The following is an 18,508-nucleotide window of genomic DNA, read 5'->3' as shown; positions in this document are numbered from 1 at the left end:
GAAAAAAAAGCAGTCTATGTAAATCGGAAAGGGTGGAGGGAGTGAAGGGCTCACAGGTAATGAGGGAAAAATAAGAACTAAGATACAGCATGTTCAGGTACAAGCACCCAATGATAAATGTAAATGTATTGTATACCTAAAATGTACCAATAAAGATATAAATAAAAAATAAATAAAACAGAGAATCTAGAAATAGAACCATACATATATGATCCACTGAGTTTTGAAAGATTATTTAACATTAACATTTCATAGAACATAAACTCAAGTCAGGAGCAGAGGAAAAGATTTTGTTTTCAGCAAATGGCACTACAACACTGGTATCCATATATAGAAAAATGAACATCAACCCTTCATTTCCATACATAAAAATAACCTGAAAGGATCTATGAATCTAAATATGAAAGACTAAAACTATTAAACTTAATGAAGAAATTTTAAGGGAAAATGTTTATGAATTTAAGGTAGGAAAGAATTTCCTACCATATAAAAAACGATGTATAAAACAAAAAATGTTAAATGAGAGTTCATCAAAACTTAGTAATTTAAATGACATCGTTAAGAAAATGAAAAGTAGTCCTTAAACAGACCTTATTTATAATGCATATAAGCTATGACCAGAATATATAAAGAACACTTATAGCTCATTAATAGACAACCCAATTAAAAAGTAGACACAGGAAGATGATAGCCTGTACAGCACAAAGAAAGGAGTGCAACACTAGAATCAGAAAAACACTAATCAGTACAATAACAAGATTGAATTATACACTCATTAAGGAAATGAAGTTAAAAGCTTTAAAAGCCATGACTTTTTGTTTTCGTTGGATTCTCCCCGTTTGTGTTTACTTTGCCTTCCCCCAAAGATTCTGCTGGGCCTCCTGGAGTTGTGATCCTCATTGTCTTTTCTTAGGATATTGTCTAAAAATTTGGGGAGTGCTGGTTTAGGATTCATGAAGTTCCTAAAGTGCCCTGTATCATGAAAGTATCTTATTTCTCAATTGTGAAAGAGTTTTGCAGGGTACCTCAATCTGGCTTGGAGGCTGTTTTCCTTTTAGGGCTTGAAGTAAGCCACTCCAAGCTCTTCTTGCCTTGCAGGTTTGCATTGAGAAGTCTGCTGTGATTTGGATGGGCTTTCTTTTGTATGTGATTTGCTTCTTTTCTCTCACTGCTTGCAGAATTTTTTCTTCTGTTGGGTTTCTGGAATCCTATTATATGCCTATGCGTAGATCTTTTTTTGATCAAGGCTAGATGAAGTCCTATATGCCTCACTTATCTGTATGTCAAATTCTTTCCCCCTGTTTGGGAAATTTTCTGCCATCACTTCTGTGAATAGTTTTATGTCATCTGCACTCTTTCCTGTTTCTTCATTGGCTCCAATCAGTCTTATGTTATTTTTCTTTGCATCATCTAGCAGCTGCTGGATTGATTTCTCATGGTCCCTTACAATTTTAAAGCAATCTTTTTTCCTGGTCACTAATTGCAATCTTATCTTCTATATCTGAAATTCTGTCCTCACATTGGTTTATTCTGCTGTGTAGACTTTCAGTGGAATTTTTAATCTCCTGGAAATCTGTTTGCATCTGTTTTATGGATTCCATTTTGTTCCTATGTTGGAATTCCATCATGTTCCTCAGCTCCTCGTTTTTTTTAATCTATGTTCTCTCTAGATTTATTAATCATGTCTTGTACTATGGGCACAATATCTGCTGTTATCTGAGAAATTATTTCTGATTTCTTTTTTTCCAGATCCTCTTTTGTTGCCACTTCAGGCAATCCAGATGGTTGTTAGAGTGTTCCATCTTATTTCCCTTTGGGGTTGCTGTAGGTGATCTGGAAGTCTGTTTCTGAGGCTTATTTGTCTTCTCATTTCCACGGTGGGGGTGGGGGTGCTGCTAGTGCCCCTGCGGCTTACCTCCTCTGCCCTGGGAGCAGTGGAATGGCAGCCAGGGAGCCTCCTCCTGGGCCCTGGGATTGGCTCACCTCCTCTTCCCTGGGATCCATGGAATGGCAGCCAGGGAGCCTCCTCCTGAATCTACTTATAAGAATTGAATTTAATTGTCCAACTGATGGAGACAAAATAGAATGACTTTCCAGAAGGTCAGCAAAGAAGTCCCTGGGGAGTTCTTGTTTTATGACTACAGTTTCTATTCAAGAAGATGAAAAAGTGCTGGAAATAGATGGTAGTGATGGTTGCAACACAATAAGAAAGCCACTCCACTGTATACTCATAAATACTGCAAATGGTTAATGTATATGTTATGTGTATTATATCATAATAAAAAGATTTTCAATCATCTTAACTAAATTGTTTAAAATATTCTTTTTAATCTCAAAAAAGAAAGGTGACAAAATTTTCAAGTGTCCCCAGGTAATTTTTCCAGTTTAAAAAATACAGTAAAATTTTCCAAATAATTATTTGAAGATTGATTTCTAAGTTATACAAATCTTATTTTCAATTTTTCCAAAGACATAAAACTTAATATGGATGCAGATATGTATGACTATGTGCTGCTCAGCTTTTAAAAGAGTTTTAGCACTGTTTTAAGAAGTCCCAGTATTATATTTCCTTGATGTGTATCTGTGATCAAAACACAAAATTTATATTCTCAGTATACTAGAAATGCAAAATTACCTATCATTTTTATGAATTATTGCCATAAAAAGTATGTACATGTAATGTGCTTTTTCATAAATCAAATAGAAATGCTGTTAGTATATTTTACATAGGTGATAGTGTTATGTCATTCAATATTTGAATTGATTAACTCAGGGAAAAATTATAAAACAAAATACCAGTATAACCTAGTAATATCACTGTTTATATTTTGATATTAGAGTTTTGTTTTTAGGAGTGTGATTTAAAGAAATAAAAAGTGGGAGACACAAGCAGGAATTCTGATACAAATTACATTATGCATACTTTCTAAATTTTGCATTCAACAAAATACCCAGTAGGTCCTATATTTTTCTTTTTGTTTTGGTACCAGGGATCGAACTCAGGTCCTTGCACTTGCGCGGCAGGTGACAGAACCACAGAGCTAAATCCCGGGCCAGAGTCCTATTTATTTTTTTTTTTAAGAGAATGTCCAGAAACATTAGGTATTAAAGAATTTCATGGCATTGTTTTACAAAAGTTAGACAGTGAATTATTTTATTTTCTAATGTAGGCTTCACTTATTAATGAGGTCGATGAACTGATGCAAATACTAAAAAAAATCCAGACAATCGTATAAAGGAAAAAACATTCACATTTTGAATCTGTTGATTGGAATGAATTCTGTGGTCACAACACCACCACTGGCTAAGAATCAACTTCCCCACAGCAGGGAACCAGTTATGAACTTCTCAATAAGTCATATAGATCTCTCAGATATAGGCACCATGGCTGAAGTCTCACACAAAATGTCTGTGTCCCTTTAATTACACAATATGGTAGTGTTTAGTTCATGGGGACTTAATACTTATTAAAAGGAAAAATAGAAAATCTGCTTGCATGTTATGTGTGAGTACATCACTGTACTGTGGGTGGGTTTGAGGGCATTAGCCCTTATTATAGAGTAATTCCACCAAGAAAGTATCTGTCAGTTCCCAGTTGCTCACTGTTAGGTCAGGGCCTTCTTCATCTCTTAGTTGACTGAAGTGATTCAAACTGAGTTAGGTGTAAGAGTTCTTACAGCTCAGTTTTATTTCTCAGCCTCAGGGTTTGTGAGGGTACTTCACTGTTTCTATTTTATGTCAGACTTTGTAGGAGTTCCCAGTTTTCTGTTGACACCTATAGAATAGCCATCCCAATGATTTTGAGCCACACCAATGATATCTCCAGGCTGCATGGGGATTTCCTCTTCAGTTCAAGATTGATAAGGATAAATAGCAATCTTGTGAGCATTTTGGCCCCCAAAATAGTAGATGTCATCTAAAGAATGAAAGTTTGCAGAGGTATCATGATGCAGTGTTTGCATGATTTCATAAGCTACTCGACAAACCTGGGATGTAAAAGTACACACCAGGAAGTCTACCTGGAACAGAAAGTGTATATCCAGGCTCATACCCTGAAGGGAATTTTCTGTGTACCAACTGTGCAGTCCAGTCAAGAGAGTTATCACAAATAAATTCATAATTGTTTTGCCTCCTTTAATAAAGAAGGATCATCTGTGGCCAAATACATTTTTTATTCACTTGCATTCTACGTGAGAGAAGCTGAAAGTATTCTTTAACAACATGCACCATGTACTCCTCAATGGGTTGGAAGGCTACTTCTTTTCCTCCTTTGTGCATCTGACATGGGCTCCAATAACTGGGTGCTTGAAGCCAAACTTCTTGGTGTCCACTTCTATTTCCTTTTCCAGCTAAAATATTTGACAAACTGAGACACCCACCACACTGCAGAATCCATGGACTTTTAGGAGTCGATCTGTGAGATCTTCTGGCACAGCCAAGGGTAAATAAGGAGGCTGGGGGTGAAGACTTTCTACAGTGGGGAGCTTGACCACTTAAACATTTGTGTCCTTCACTGACCAGTGTCCACTAGAGATGCCAGATCTGTCTGTGCATTTCTCAGTCACAGGTCTAAACACTGTCTCCCATCCATCAGTAGCATATCGCCAGTTCTGAGATTCGAAGGTGAGTGTTCACTGAGTGTCATATGCAATCATGAAGCAATAGACCACATGATGGAGTTGACTGCCATAGCCACAGCCACACCAGCTTCTTGGATTTGCTGCAGTCCTTGGGATTCTGGAGATATGTTATTCTCTGCTGGACCAGCTCAGTTAGATCTTTGGCTTCTTTCCCCCACCAATCACCTGCTCCATCTGTTTGACTGAGGTAGTATAGATCTGTCATTATAGACCTTTCATGATGTCCTAAATCTGAAAGAAATTCATCTGCATGTCTTTGGAGTTCGTTTCCTTCTAAATTCTTTAATTTCTTCAATTCCCTCTGTAGAAAAAACTAGAGCTCTTTAGCCCCATTTCCAATTCTCCTTTTTAGGACTTCATGATCGCTCCCCAGACCATTTCTGGTTTATTATAATTTTCAATCTGTTCTTTGGCCTCAACAAGCTGCTCTTCTAAAGCACATACCCTTCCTGTAGCTGGCCCTTGATCAATGGGGCCTTCTGATATCTGGAGAGATTCAGCCATTGGTCCCAAGTCTTCATTCTGCTCCTTTAAGTGTTCCAGTTTTGCCAGAATCTTAGACATTTCATGACTAGAGTGATCAGAGTGGTCATTATCTCAAACCAAGTGACCACCTATAGAGAATAGCAAGGTCCCTCAGGAAAAAAGAATGAGCATAATCTAATGCCAGGAACCAGTCCATGGCTACATTTTCAGATTTTCAACTCTTCTAGCTTCCTGGAGCTCAAAGAATTGAAAACATCATAACCATTTCTAGTACACAGATGAAAAAACCGGTTGTTTCAACACACGATGCTTCAGAACAATTAATCTCTCTGGTAGTCCTGTGTTGAATCAAAGAGATCCTTCTGGTGAGTGAATAGGAAGCTTCATGGACTCTATGTGCCTCCTTCCTCTAGAAGAGCAGACACAGGCAAAACCACTGTGATATTTCCAGAGGGAGGTATTATTGCTTGAATCTGGGTCACTAAAATTATTAGCTTTGAATCCAGGGAAGTATTAAATTGAGGAAGAAAATGCAACCTCTAGTAAACCATGGCCCACAGTATTTCTAGATAGAAAGACTTACAAGAAACTGTTACTATGAGGGCCGGGGATTTAGCTCAGTGGTTCCGCCACCTGCCTCACAGGCGCAAGGTCCCGAGTTCCATCCCCAGTACAAAAAAAAAAAAAACTCCCCAAAACTAAACTGTTACTATGAGATCGCTGTACTCAACTAGCTAAACCCGGACCCAATAGTGGATTCAAGTCAAACCTGTGGTTCTCAAATTTGAATTTGTTCAGTCAATCAATAAAGGAAATAAAGCACTTTATGTTGAATGAAAGCACCATTAGAGTCTTGGATGTCCTCTTAGCAAAAGCAGCAGCAACCCTAGGCTGGAGCAAGGCGGTTGTGCCATCCCAGTCTCATTGACCACAGCCCAGCCCGCAGGTGACCTGCTCTGGGGAGTGGGAGGGGTGTCTCTGTGGAGGATGCTTCTCCGGACTGAAAGTAGAGGAAGAAAAGGAAACAGAAACGCTGCTAGCCGCTTAACAGAACCTTCGGGGCCACCGCCTGAGCAAGAGTGAGCGAGGCAGGCGCGAGGCGGGCAGTCCCAGACGAGAGACCGAGACCAAAGGAGAGCCGGGTCCAGGGCTTGCAACCCTGAGCTGTGCCGGCCCCATTCAGGGAGGAGAGGAAGGGGACCGGCCCACAGGAAGGCAGAGGGCGGGCGTCTGGAGCCGAGGGCCCAATAAGTCCTATTTTAACAAAATGAGAGTATTTAGCTAGTTGACATGACAGATATTATGCAACTACTTAAATATCAAGAATGGAGAAAGCAATTAGGAAATATATGGACGACAAAGAGACACTTCAAAATTAAGGTATTCAGATGAAATGATTTAGTTTAACATCACATGCCATTGAGACAAATTAAAAGTTAAATTAGATGCCAGCTATTCTCTCATTAGAATGCACTATCACTGATTATCAGTGGGAGTGCCAAATGGACATTTTGGGAAAACAGTATAGTAGTTTCTTATATAATTATCGTATGATCTAGCAATTATAATTCTAGGTTATATGCCAATTAACTGCAAACAGACACCCTCACAAAATTTGTAAGCATATACTTATAGCAACATTTTTCATGATCACTACAGATTGTAAAGAATAAAGATAGGCCCAAAATGTATAATAGATAATGTGAAATAGGAAAAAAAGGTCCAAAGTGGAAGGGGAAGGGGAAGTGGGAGGAGTAGTAGAAAGGAAAGAAGGGAAAGGAAAAAAACAGAAACAAAGTCTTTGTAAATAGGGATTGGATGTGTTGAAAGGAGGGCAGGGTAATGGAGAAAAAACAAGAACCAAGATGTATTATGTAAAGGTGCAAATCTCCAATGATGATTGTCATCATATTGTATACCTAAAATGTACCAATAAACAATGAATTAAAAAAAGAATGAATAAGCAAATGTTGTGCACCTATACAATGAATTCCTGTTCAACGAGAGAGAGGAGTAGCCTAGCAATTAGCTGAAAAATATGAATGAATCATACTTGAATCTTACTAAATGAAAGAAGTCATACTCCAAAAGCTACATATTTTATTGTTCCATTTGTACATTTTAAAAAGAGAAACAGGGACTAGACAATAAGTCAATAGTTTTGAGTGCGGGTACAGGCAGAGGTGGTTGAATAAAAAGGGGATACACCTGGGAAAATTTTAAAGTTAATAAACTGTTCTGTATTGTAATACAGAGGTGGATATATACGTATACATATATATGTGTCTACATATTTGTCAAAATCCATAGACTTTTAGCTGTGTGAAGTGGTACATACTTATAATCTGAGTGTTCTGGGAGGCTGACACAGAAGGATCACAAGTTGAAGCCAGTATAGGCAACTTCACCACTTAGTGAGATACTATCTCAAAGTAAAACATACAAACAAAAAGAACTGGGAATATACCTCAGTGTGACAATCCTAGGGCCAATCCCCAGAGTGTGGTGCTGGTTTGTTGGTCATGAATTTCTTCAGGTTTTCTTCATCATAGAAGTATCTTATTTCTCCATTGATTTTGAAAGATAGTTTTGCAGGATATATCAACCTGGGTTGGAGGTTGTTTTATTTCAGGACTTGAACTAGTTCACTCTAAACTCTCCTTCACATAAGGAGAAAGCTGCTGTGATTGTGATGGGCTTTCCTTTATAGGTATTTTTTTAACAGCTTTTAGTATTTTGTTCTTGTGCTGTTTTTCAAACCTTGATCATTATATGCCTGAAAGTAGGTTTATTTTGGTCATGACCCTTTGGAGTACTGTATGCTTTTCTTATTTGTATGTCAAATTCTTTTTCTGGTTTAGGGAAGTCATCTGCCATTACTTTTTTGAAAATTTTTTATGGTGTTTGCATTGTTCCCTGCTTTCTCATTGACTCCAGTCAATTTTCTGTTGTTCTTTGCATCATCTTGTAGCTGTTGAATATTTTTCATTATCCCTTGCTATTTTTAAGAAATCTTTCTTTTTGGTCACTAACCACAATCCTGTCTTCTAGGTCTGATATTCTGTCCTCACCTTGGTTCAAATGATTTGTGTATACTTTCAATGGAGCTTTTAATTGCCTGGATACCTGTTTAAATCCGTTTGATGGATTGCATTTGTTTCTTATGTTGGGCATTCATGGCTTTCATCTTTTCGCTAAGCTCTATTTTTTGTCTGTATTTATTCTATATTCACTAAGCAAGCACTTCATTTTGATCATCTTTTTTTTCACCTTAGATATTATTTCTGACCTAATTTTATCTATAGCCTCATTCTTGTTTTTTCTACTTCTGCTGCTATCATTTCAGAAAATTCAGGTGGATGGCTTCTGATTTCCTCTAACTTATTGTGCCCTGCACTTGTCCTGAATGAGCTGGAGGTCTGGGGTTGCATTTTGCTTTTGCATATTGTCATTTTCTATTTTTTGTTTTAATTTGTTTTCTTTATTGAAGCTTGTAAATTACTTATAACAGCTTTATCACTAATATTGAGGCTTCGGTAGGAAAGGTCTATTCCTCAGAGCTGTCTTCTAGGTATAGTTGGCTGATGGACTTTGTGTGTGTCCCCAGATTCTACTTTCCCAGTTTATTAGAGAGGAGAAGGTGCTATTTGGCTCAGTAACCAGCCCTTTGGTACTGTCCTGTGGTGATGGTTATGACCCTAGACTGTCATCATCTTGTCATACAAAGGAGAAAAACTGATTGCAATATGTATGGCATCCTGGTTAAAGTAGTGCAATTAAAAGTAACAACATCAAGCACAACCCAGAAATAGACCAACTGTGGTATTTATTAATTTGGTACCTTTAACTGTAGGAACAAGACCTATAGTTATACAACAAAACCCAACATAAAACAGGAACTTGTATCCATTGAGTTTTCCCTTAGTAGATGATTGTTTTTTCCTGGGATGAAGGGAATGTGAGAGGACAAAACAAAGAGATAAATGAAGAGGACTACAGTAGAAGCAAGGTTGAAAGACGAAGGATGATCACCCAATCTTTGGAAAACAGAAGAGGATAGGAGAGAAAGAATGAAGGAGAAAGCAAGAGAATATAAAAGCAAATCAAGAAGACTAGAAACAATGTTCACTAACAAGAAAATATCAAAAAATTAAGAAAGTTGAGGAAATAGAGAAGGAAAATAAAAACAAAAAGCCGCAATACAAGTGAAAACTTAAACAACAACAACAACAAAACCCCAGACAGATAAATGAAAACCAGAGAAAGAAATTTCAATCGACATTGCATTAAATCTATATAGTAGTTTTGGAAGTATAGTAATTTTCACTATATTGGTTCTTCCTACTCAGGAACAAGGGATGTTTTTCTTTTTTTTTGTATAAATTCTTTTATTGGTACATTTTAGGTATACAGTATGTTTACATTTGTCATTGGGTGCTTGTACCTGTACATGATGTATCTTGGTTCTTATTTTTTCCCCATTACCTGTGCTCCCTTCACCCTTCACCCTTCCCTATTTACATACTTCCAATTTTTTTTCTCATAATTTTTCCTTTCCATTCTTTCTTTTCCCCATCTCCTCCCACCACTCCTACCCCTTTGGAGCCTTTCCTATTTCAAAGTATCAATTATTAGTTATTAATGCTTTTAATCCTTATTTACACTCTCAGTTTCTCACACTAGAGAAACTATTCAGTATTTCCACATGTGTGTCTTTAATTTGCTTAAGAGTATGGCCTCAATATGCATCCATTTAGATATAAATGACTTTATTTTCTCATTATTGCCGAGTAGTACTCCCTTTTATTAAAAAACCCCACATCTTCTTTATCCATTTTCCAGTTGATGGGCACTTACTTGGGCTGTTTCCAAGCTTTAGCTATTACAAACTGTGCTGCAATAAACACGGGAACACAAATATCTCTGTGGTATGAGTCTTTTAATTCTTCTGGGAAAATACACAGCAGAGGAATAGCTGGGTCAAATGGGAACTCCAGCCCTAGTTCTTTGTGGTATCTCCACACTGATTTGCTAGTGGTTGCACCAGTCTGCACTCCCACCAACAATGAAGGGTACCTTTCTCCGCACAACCCCACCAGCATTTGTTACTGGTTGATTTCTTGACAGCTATTCTTTCTAGGGTGAGGTGGAATCTCAGTGTTGTTTTCATCTGCATCTCTCGAGTGACCAGTGATGAACATTTTTTCATATATTTGCTGCTGTTACTTCATCTGAGAAATGTCTGTTCATTTCAGATGCCCATTTTTGAATTGGGTCTTTGAATTTGGGGGGGGTTGATTTTTTTCAGTTCTTTATATATTTTCGATAGTAGACCTTTGTCTGAGGTACAGCTGCTAAAATTTTTTTCCCACATTGTAGATAGGCTGTTAGCTCTGTTGGTAGTTTCTCTTGCAGTGCAGAAGCTTTTTAATAAGATGGAGTCCCAGTTGTTGATTTTTTTCTGCTAGTTCCTGTGCTACTGAGATTTTGTTCATAAAGTCTTTGCTTATGTCTATCTTCAAGAGTTCTACCTAACATCTTCCAGCAAGTTTAGTGTTTCTGACTTATTTAGATCTTTATTCCACTTCGATCTTAGTTTAGTGTGCGGTAATAGATATGGGTCTAGTTTTAATCTCTCACAGGTTGAAATCCAGTTTTTCCAACACCATTTATTAATTATGCTATCTTTCCTCCAGTTAGGGAGGTTGGCTCCTTTGTCAAAGATGAGGTGGCTGAGTGTGTCTGGAGTTGTTTCTACATCTTCTAATCTATTCAACTGATCTTCGGGTCTCTTTGCCTTTACCATGCTGTTTTTAATCACAGTAGCAATGTAGTATAGCTTCAAGTTGGGCACTGTGATACCCTCAGCCATGTCTCTGTTGCCCAGAACTGCTTTTACTATTCTAGATCTCTTCGAGTTCCAAATGAATTTTTAGATAGTTTTCTCGAGCTCTGTGAAGTATATTGTTGGAGTTCCAATTGGCTTTGCATTAAATCTATAAGGCAGTTTTGGAAGCATGGCCATTTTCCATATCTTGATTCTTCCTACCCAGGAACAAGGGATGTCTTTCCATTTTCTTATATCCTCCTTGATCTAATTCAGGATGCTGTAGTTTTCACTGTAGAGGTCTTTTCCTTTCTTTGTTAGATTGATTCCTAGATATTTCATTTTTTTGGATGCTATTGTTAAAGGAATTGTTTCCCTAATTTCTCTCTCAATCAGTTTGCTATTTGTGTATAAAAAGGCTACGGTTTTTTAAGTGTTGACCTTATATCTAGCTACTCTATTGAATCTGTCAATTAGGTCTAGAAGGCTTTCGACTGAGGTTTTTGGGTCTTCTATGTAAAGTGTCATATCATCAGCAAATAATGGCAGTTTCACTTCTTCTTTTCCTATCTTTATTCCTTTTATTTCTTTCTCTTGTCTAATTGCTATGGCTAATGTTTCCAGAACAATATTGAACAGGACTGATGATAATGGGCATCGTTGTCTTGTTTCTGATTTTAGAGTGAAAGTTTTCAGTTTTTGACCGTTTAGTATGATGTTGGGTGTTGGTTTTTCATAGCCTTAATGAGGTTGAGATAAAGACCTTCTATTCCAATTTTCTGTAGGGTTTTTATCATGAATAGGTGCTGGATTTTGTTGAATGCATTTTCTGCATCTATTGAGATGATCATATGGTTTTTGTCCTTGACTCTGTTATGGTGTATTACATTTATTGATTTACAAATGTTGAACCATCCTTGCATCCCTGGGATAAATCCAACTTTATCAGGGTGTAAGATCTTCTTGATGACCCTCTGTAGTTTGTTTGCCAGTATCTTGTTGAGGATTTTTGCACCTATGTTCATTATGGAGATTGGGCTGTAGTTGTCTTTTTGGGTTGGGTCTTTCCCTGGTTTTGGTATCAAAGTAACACTTGCTTCCAGGAAAGAATTTGGAAGCCTTGCTTCCCTTTCAATTTCTTTGATGAGTTTAAAGAGTAATGGCAATAGTTCTTCTTTCAATGTCTTGTAGAATTCAGCACTGAACCCATCAGGACCTGGGCTTTTCTTTGTTGGTAAATTTTTATTACATTTTCAATTTCGCTCATTGTAATAAGAGTATTTAGAATTTCTATATCTTTTTCATTTAACTTTGGCAGTTTGTATAAATCTAGGAATCTGTCCATTTCTTCTGTGTTTTAGATTTTATTAGAGTACAGATTCTCAAAGTATGTATTAATGATCCTCTGAATTTCTGCTGGATCTGTTGTGGCTTCACCTTTTTCATTCTTAATTGCATGGATTTGGGCCCTTTCTTTCCTTTTTTTGATAAGGTTGGCTAAAGATTTATCGATTTTTTTCTCTTTAAAAAAAATTCTCTTAGTCTCCATTTCATTGATTTCTGCTCAGATCTTTATAATTTCCTCTCTTGTATGAGCTTTGGGTTTATGTTCTTCTTTTTCTAGGAGCTTGAGGTTCTGTATTTATTTAATTGAGTTCTCTGTGTTGTCCTAATATGGGCATTCACTGCTATGAATTTCCCACATAGAACTGCTTTCACTGTGTCCCACAGATTCCTGTATGTTGTAGTGGCATTATCATTTACTTTTAGAAACTAATTTCTTCTTTAAATTCCTCTGTGACCCATTGGTTGTTATTCAGGAGAATTTTATTCAATTTCCATGTGTTTGTGGGTGTTCTGCAGTTTCTTATGTTATTGATCTCCAATTTTATTACACTATGGTCTGATAATACACAGGGGATAACTCAGTTGTTTTACATTTACTTAGATTTGCATTATCAGCTAGCATGTGATCTATTTTGGAGAATGACCAGTGTGCAGCTGAAAAGAATGTATACTCTGATTTTATGGGGTTGTACACTCTGTAAACATCTACTAAGTCCATTTGTTCAATAGCTTGGTTCAGTTCTAAAATTTCAGTGTTAATTTTTTTCCTAGATGATCTATTTGTGATAGAGGGGTGCTGAGGTCCCCCACTACAATTGTGTTCGTCCTTGTTTTTCATGTCCATTAATATTTGTTTTGTATAGTTGAGAGCATTCGTTTTTGGTATATAAGTAGGATTTTCATCTCTTCCTCTTGGATTGTTTCTTTCACAAGGATGTAGTCACCATCTTTGTCTCTCTTAATTTTGGTTTGAAATCTACTTTGTCTCCAAATAAGATTGCTACAGCTGCTTTTTTCTGTGATCCTGTCTTGTGAAGAACTGTTTTCCATCTTTTTACTTTCAGTCTATGAATTTCCTTTTGAGATCAGAGTGTTTCTTGTATACAGCATATTGCTGGATTTTGCTTCTTAATCCATTCTGTCTGTTTCTTTTGATCGGTGAATTGAGGCTATTAACATTGAGAGTTATAATTGAGACATATTGACTCATTCTTGGATGGTGTTTTATTGTTGTTGGCTCTTTTTTTATCTTTTCCCCCTTTCCCTTCAGTGCCTTACCTTGAGTGGTGTATTCTCTCTGCTCGCCCTCATGGAGTTGTGACCTTTCATTGTCTTTTTCTAGGATATTGCATAAAATTGTTTGGATTGCTGGTTTTGTGTTCATGAAATTTCTCAGGGTGTTCTTTGTCATGAAAGTATCTAATTTCTCCATCGATTTTGAAAGATAATTTTCCCGGATACAACAGTCTAGGTTGGAAGTTATTTTCTTTTAGGGCTTGAAATACTTTACTCCAGGCTCTGCTTGATTTGAGGGTTTGTGTTGAGAAGTCTGCCATGATTTTGATGGGCTTTCCTTTGTAGGCAGTTTCTTTTCTCTAACTGCCTGTAGAATTTTGTTCTGTTGGATTTATGGGATCTTGACTATTATATGCCTAGGTGTAGATTTTTTTTATCGCTGCTGGTTGAAGCTCTATATGCCTCACTTATCTATGTGTCCAATTCTCCACCTCTGTCTGGGAAGTTTTCTACTATTCTGGGAACAGTTTTTTAATGTCAATTGTACTTTCTCCTGTTTTTTGTGGACTCCTATTAGTTTTATTGTTCTTTGCATCATCTAGCAGCTGTTGGATTGATTTCTCTTGGTCCCTTACTATGCTTAAGAAATCTCTGTTTTCATGGTCCTTTACTGCTATCCTGTCTTCCATGTCTGATATTCTGTCTTCAGATTCTCTTAGTCTGCTCTGCATGCTTTCAATCGAGTTTTTAATCTCCTGAATATCTGTTTGAATCTGTTTCATGGTTTCCATTTTTTTCTTATGCTGGGCATTCATGGCTTCCAGCATGTTTCTGCTTTCATCTATTTTCTTGTCTGTTTCTGCTCTAGAGCCTCTAATCATGTCTTTCACTCTACTCACCATCTCTGTATTTATCTGGGAGATTATTTCTGCTTTGAATTTTTCTAGAGCCTCATGTACCTGCTTTGTTACTTCCTGTGCTTTCAGTTCAGGGTGTCCAGGTTGTTGATTATCTAACTTTTCCACCTCATTTCTCCCAGAATTTCCTTTTTGTGGCATGGAAGCCTGCATTTGTTCCTTGCTTAAATGTCTTCTCATTCTTTTTGGTACTGTCCTTAATTTAATTCCTGGATTGATATTTCAAAATTGCTTAATGGGTATATCTTTGTTGCTTGTGTTTAAAACCCTTGTGGAATGATTGCTTTTCAGAGGTGTCTTCCAGATATGGCTTGTGTTTAGCTTTTGAGGCTCTAATGACTCTGAGGCTATTTTCCTTATACCAGGAAGGAAAACTGATTAGATCAATCCAAACATGTTAGGCCAAATGTTACAATCAGCAATACCATAGCATCAAGCACAGCTTAGAAAATGACAATTTATGGTAGTTATTAATCTATCACATTTATGTGAAGTATAGTCCTCTGTGCCTCTGTAGTGAAGGAAAAGGTAGCAGAAGAGCTATAAGTTGGGGGAAGATGAAATTGGGCCTTGCAGGTGGCCGCTTGGCTAAGCAGAGCACCGGATGAAGACAGGGCTCCTAGCCACTCCTGGGACCTCACCGTGCTGTGCACAGGAACCAGAACACAGCCGAGGAGTCTCAGGTTGCTTGGCTGACCCGATAAGAGACGCTCTGGATGAAGGCGGGGCTCCAAGCCCAACCGGGAACTCTCGTTGCCATGGACAAGAATGAGAACACAGCCGAGGAGCCCACTTACCATTTTTTGACTCAAAAATGTTTTGAAAATTTGAAGTCATGCATTACATTACTTCCTTGGCAATCTTCTGAGTCTATTGTAATCCACAGATATGTGGAGAAATTTGTCATGGTGCACAAGTACTCCTAAAACTGTACACACTGTAACGACAGGGTTTTATTAACTTTTACTTATTTTTTCATCCTTCTAAAAATTTTTCCCATTCAAGTTCAAAGTCTGTGGCTTTTTACTTTAAAAGAAATTCTTACAATATTACCTATTGCTGTATAGCAAATTACAATGAAACTTAGCAGCATAACACAATACATCCTTATAATTTTACATTTTCACCAATCAGTAACTGGGCATGTCCTTCTAATTCAAAGCCTCATGAGAATGCAAGTAAGGGTTTGCAAGTGCTGCAGTCATTCCTAGGCCCTACTGTGTCAGAATCTCCTTCATACCATAGTTCAGTAAGTGTTTGTTACAATTGGGATTTTGCAAGGGAATAAATTTAATACAAGACACATAATTTATAGGATTTTACAATATGTACCCAAAAGGTCAAATGCAGAGGAGTGCAAGAGATCTGTCCACACACCAGAAACCTGAAGGACCAGCAGCTGGCCTGGATCCTACAGGAATCTCCTGCACAGGTCCAGATGAAGGCCTAGAGTCCAATGCAATGTCCTCCATCAGTCTAGCCAAAGGCCTAGAGCCCATGGACGTGTCTTATGCTTGTCTGTATGAAGGATCTGCACCAGAAGGCCCAAAGTTCAGTGGTGGGAGCTAGAAAGCCTGTGCTGGTGTGATGAAGTATTTGTGCCACCAGGCTGAGGGATCTACCCTGAAGCCATTAAGCAACATTCAAGGCAAAGATCAGGGCTTCACTGAGAACAGTAGCCATTTCCAGTGACAGCAAGTGCTCCTTCCTCTAAGAGCCAAGTTTAGATCAAGAAAACCAGCCAAGGCAGGCTTCTCTAAGAATATAAACAGCAAATGACATTCCCTGCTAGGTCTCTTTTTATGCCTTTGGCAACAATCCTCAGGTGGGCTTCCATGCCCAGAACCACACTGATTCTGTTCAGATGGGTGTTATACGTTAAACACTAATTCTCCACAGTGTTCATTGGCATTATTTCATTCTTTACAAGCTGTTGACTAAATCTTTCATTCTTTGCATGACATTTATCAGAATCCAAGCTTGTCCTTGATTGTTGGCCTCACCAGAGCAAGCATGTAAAGACTCACAGAAAGAATACCAAAAGGTCAAAGTCAGTATCTTAAGAAAATGTCAGAAATGACATCCCATCACTTTACTCTGTGTAGTTGAATAAAATCACTTAGTCTAGCTCACACTCAATGATGGGATTGTACAATATGTAAATACTGAAGGAATGGATCACTGTAAGTCATTTTAGAGTCACTCGAGGCATCTATCTACTTAGCATTTGTAATAACCTGGTATCATTTTGATTATTTAGGGGTCTTTAATTATTTGGGGTTTTTTTCTTTCTTTTATTCTTCATCATAAAGTAATTTTAAACTTACATAAAACCTTTCCAAATACTCAAAATATTCACTTACATTCCTTACCATTTCCACTACTTTTAACAACTTTATATCACTATAATACAAATATTATGAATAGGACACTAACATAGGTAAAACACTACATGCAAAATGACACCTCTATTCAAATATCACTAATTTATAACCTAATATTCTTTATCTGCTCCAGTGTTTTCTTATTCCTTTAGTTTCAGTTCTACAGTGTGTCCTCATCTTTTTATTACATGATAGTTCTGAACAGTATTGCCCAGTTATAAAACAACTCTCAATTTGACCTTTTCTGTCTAAAATTATAATAAAATTCTTCAGTGGAAAAAATACAACACAATTATGGTTCGGGGGTTCTTTCCCTTATAAATTCTTTTATTGGTATATTTTAGATATGCAATACATTCACATTTATCATTGTGAAGTTGTACCGTTACATGATCTATCTTGGTTCTTATTTTTCCCAATTCCCCTGCCCTCCTTTTACCCCTACCATCCTTCCCTATGGTTCTGGGTTTTTAAGTGCACTGTATCAAAGGTTTCACACGTGAAAATTTATGAAATTTTTCATTTAAAAACAATACTGCAATAAATGTTTTTATTGATATGTGTTTTTTTTCTTTAGTCCCTTTACTGGTACATTTTAGGTATACAGTTCATTTACATTTATCATTGGGTGTTTGTACCTGTACATGATATATCTTGGTTCTTTTCTTCCCCATTACCCGTGCAAACTTCACCCCCTCCACTGTTCCCTATTTACATAGATTTCATTTCCAGTTTTTCCTTTTCGCATAGTTTTTCCTTTCCCTCTTTTTCTTTCCCCTTTACCTCCCTTCACTAATTTCTAATTATCTAATTTCCCCATCTATTTTGAAAGCTAGTTTGTAGGATACAACAGTCTGGGTTGGAAGTTACTGTCTTTTAAGGCTTGAAATACTTCACTCCAGGCTCTCCTTGATTTGAGAGTTTGCGTTGAGAAGTCTGCTGTGATTCTGATGGGCTTTCCGTTGTAGGTGATTTTTTTTTCTCTAATTGCTTGTGGGATTTTGTTTTTCTGTTGGGTTTCTGGGATCTTGACTATTATATATCCAGAGGTAGTTTTTTTTTTCATCATGGCTGGTTGAAGTTCTATATGCCTCCCTTATCTGTATGGCTAATTCTCTACCTCTCCCTGAGAAATTTTCCACTATTACTTCTGTGAACAATTTTTTATGTCAATTGTGCTTTCTCCTGTTTTTTCATGGACTCCTATCAGTCTTATGTTATTCTTCTTTGCATTGTCTAGCAGTTGTTGGATTGATATCTCGTGGTCCTTACTATTTTTAAGGAATCTTGATTTTCATGGTCTCTAACTGCGATCCTGATTTCTGTATCTGATATTCTATCTTCAGATTCCCTTAATCTGCTGTGGATACTTTCAGTGGAGTTTTTGATTTCCTGAATAAGTTTGAGTCTGTTTCATGGATTCCAGTTCTTTCTTATGTCGGGTGATCACGGTTTCCATTTCTTTCTTATGCTAGGTATTCATGGCTTCCAGCATGTTTCTGAGCTCATCTATTTTTTTTTATCTGTTTCTGTTCTAGATCCTCTAATCATGTCTTTCACTCTGCTCACCATGTCTGCGGATATCTGGGAGATTGTTTCTGCTTTGAATTTTTCTAGTGCCTCATTCATCTATCTAGTTACTTCTTGTGCTATCAGTATAGGGTATCCAGG

General features: G+C 37.2%; 1 pseudogene; it reads right to left on the bottom strand.

The window, feature by feature from the left end:
• Positions 1 to 3,300: 3,300 nt before the first annotated feature.
• LOC147826346 (alpha-(1,6)-fucosyltransferase pseudogene) lies at positions 3,301 to 5,074 on the bottom strand (annotated as a pseudogene).
• Between the last annotated feature and the right edge of the window lie 13,434 nt (positions 5,075 to 18,508).

The sequence above is a fragment of the Heterocephalus glaber genome, unplaced genomic scaffold (genome assembly GCF_053883595.1).
Source record: "Heterocephalus glaber isolate CG9 unplaced genomic scaffold, H.glaber_assembly_v1.0 deba00001472, whole genome shotgun sequence".
Classification (NCBI taxonomy): domain Eukaryota; kingdom Metazoa; phylum Chordata; class Mammalia; order Rodentia; family Bathyergidae; genus Heterocephalus; species Heterocephalus glaber.
This window is presented reverse-complemented; position numbering and strand designations above follow the sequence as displayed.